The sequence below is a fragment of the Chrysochloris asiatica genome, unplaced genomic scaffold (genome assembly GCF_000296735.1).
Source record: "Chrysochloris asiatica unplaced genomic scaffold, ChrAsi1.0 scaffold00359, whole genome shotgun sequence".
NCBI lineage: Eukaryota > Metazoa > Chordata > Mammalia > Afrosoricida > Chrysochloridae > Chrysochloris > Chrysochloris asiatica.
The window spans coordinates 48,923-52,286 of NW_006408877.1; positions in this window are offsets into that span (position 1 = coordinate 48,923).

Sequence of the window (3,364 nt, forward strand, 5' to 3'; positions counted from 1 at the left end):
AAGAACCTCAAGAAATCCTAGAAGAATCAAGTCATTCTCCACCAGTGCTTTGTCTGTTCCCCTTGGAGAGGAAATCCCATGATCCCATAGACCCTGGGGACCTTCCTGGATCCATCTCCTCCAGATGATAATGTGGCCTCCAGAAGAAGCTGAGCCTGTCTATGCCCAACTACAAGGTGTCTTACAGCTCAGCCAGCATAGTGAGAAAAGATTGTCTCCTAAGCACAAGGGCAGGTAGTCACCTCTCAGTGTTCAAATCACTGATTGTAATCCACACAAGATTATATCACTTATTGCAATTTCGTCCTGTGTTTCCATACCTCGCTCTTTCCTAAATTCTCTGAACTTGATTTTGGGTAATAGCTACCCTTCTGGTCTCACATGGTTCATTACTCAAATGTGTGAATACCTCCCTATAGCTATGGGTATGCTTCTAAACCTTTCTATTATTTGTCTGGCAGTGAGCCATGGGGCTGGGTACATTTCCAAACCTAAAGGGTAACTAAGGGTCCTAATCTAAAAGGTCCCACTAATCCCAAGATGACTGACAGACCTTGTGGTTTTTCTGATTTTGAATTTTGTTTCATATGTTCCTCCCACTTTATATAGGACCTTCTAATTGTAATTTCTTTTAAAGCAGTTAGTAGTGATGGTCAGGTCCTTTCTAGTTCTTTGGTGTCCTGGAGGAAGCTGGTATTCATGAGGTCCCTTAGTCCACAGGACTAATCATTTCCATTTGTGTTTGAATAGCTTCACTTTGCTTTCCTTCAAGCACAGGGAGGTCAATATTTGTACCTTACAACAGTTTCTTAAAACACACACACACGCACACACACACATGTATCTGCTGACACAACTTACGTAAAACCAAACACTCATGGGTTTAGTTTCCTTGGTTTGGAGGTCTGGGGCCATGATTTCATGTGGCATCCCTGTCTATTGACTTAGTGATTCTCTTCTTCACCATAGTTTTTTGTGTAATGCCTGGGTTCTTAAAAGCTTGCAATTGGCTATCCAAGTCACAACAATGGCTCTCTTTTCACCTGGAAAAACAGACGAAGGAAGGAAGGAATGTAGGAATGGGAGAAGGATTTGGAATGTGTGTCTTGTTGCCTCCTTTGGTATGAGATCCACCTTTCATGGTTGAAATTTTTTATTAACGTTCCAGCACAAGTTCATATCATTAGGAGGCAAATGCAGAACAGATTTTCAAATTATCATGGATTCTAGACTTTCTGGAACCTAGGAGTGTGAATGATTTCTAGGAGATCATCTTTAAACCTTCACCAAAAGTCCTCCTAAAATTGAGCAATGGTTTTGTTGTTGTGGTTGTTAAGTGCAGTTAAATCCATACTGACTCATAGCTACCCTGTTTAGAGTTGCCAAGGAGCGATTTGTGAGTTTGAACCACTGACCTAAGGTTCAAACTGACCTTGTGGTCCTGTGTTTTAACCCACAGCACCACATCAGGACTGAAAAATAGTTTAGTTTATCTCAAGAAAAAAAAAAATCTACCTTGAGCATTAAGCACTTTTGATGAATATCTTCAGTAAATTTATAATTGCAGCCTTGTGCTTACTGTGCAGCAAATTCAAGGTTTGCCTTTTGGCATTTGCTGAAATTAAGAAATAAGATACTTGAAATATATTTTTTATCTGAGTTTGTATAACCAATGTATGCAGAACTCACAATAGGGAGCACTATAAGTATACTTATAATTTTAACTCATTTATTAGTATCTCTTAGAGAACTAAAGGGAGACCTAGTATGGTGCTAGAATAAGCATTGGACCAAAAGGCGATTTGAACCTTAAGATCAGTGTTTCAAACATGTCAGATACTCTTCAGAAATACAGGGTTTCTATGAGTGAAAACTGACTTGAGATCACTTAACAAAAACAACAATTTCTCATGAGTGGTTTTAGGATTGTCTTTAATGAGTGTTCCGAGGATAACAAATGAACATATTAATAAATATCAAGTGTTTCTATCTAATCAGTACATATTTTACTATTTAGAGGACATTTGAAAAGTCTCACAGCCATAAATTTCTTATAGCCCAAGTCTTTACATACCTGTTGTTGTAGACATTATCATCTGTATGAGTTGAGAAGCATGTATATGAATCAAAATGTTATGAATGAGAAAATGAACTAATACAAATAACTGTTGTTGATGTTGGGTTCCATCAGGATTCATTGTGACTCAATGTGACAGAAGAGAAGTGCCCCCATTGGGTTTTCTAGGTTGTAATTTATCAGGGAGATGAACGCAAGGTCTGTTTACCTATGAGCTACTGGGTTTGAACTGCCAACATTTAGGTTAATAACTAAGCATGTACAATTACACCACTGTGTCATTGGGGCTCCATTATAAAACCAGTAACTAACATAAATTGCTAGACCTAAAACCATATCTTCATGAAAATAGAATTATAAAATACACTGAAAATTCTGAACCCTAAAGCTAAATAGCTCAAATATAAATTATGAAAATGAAAATTAAATGAATAAAAGCAGTAGGAAACTTACATTTATTTTATGAATAGCATAAGTAAATATAAATAAAAATATATTCACAAATAATAGTCATTGAAAATGAATATTCAGACAACTGGAGCATCTTAGTGGTGAAGCTCTGTTTTTATGGACACAGTCTGCAATAGCAACAAGCCCAGAATCTGCAACACAAACATTGGATCAGAATCAATGTGGAGGTACCTACAAGTACAGAACATGGTGGACTGTGAGACTCAGAAATACTTCTCACACCCTAGAAAGGCAACTTGGAATTCTCTTATTCCCAACAGCCATGTGACCGGGCATGCAGGGCTGCTTACTGCTTTCTGAGGGTAAACAGAGATGATGGCCTTGTCTATGAACAGAAGTATCTATAAATGTCCCATGAAATGATACAACCTGACATCTCACTGGTGCAGCCCTTTATGAAAATACAGCACAATAAGAAGGACTAGCATCCAGGATGAAAAAGCAGACCAATACATGGAGTATTTGTGTGGTCTGATGGACCAAGTGTTGAAGCGGTGACTCCACACCCAACTCCACCCCTGAATTAATGTAATCTAAAATTGGGTTCATAATATTAGACACAGACAGTTTATTTGGGTTCTTCCCTCTGCCCCTAATATTCATGGTTTTTTGTTTGTTTGTTTGTTTGTTTTGTTTTTTTTAAATAACACCAAAAACCATTTTTATATCTTTTAAATGAAAAAAAAATGTGGCAATGAAACAGCAGATACATTGAGTATACTCCATCATGAAGAGGATACAAAAGGCACTGCTTATATATATATGCTCTTGTTAAGTGCTGTAGAGTCAATTCTAACTCATAGCAACCTGGTAGAG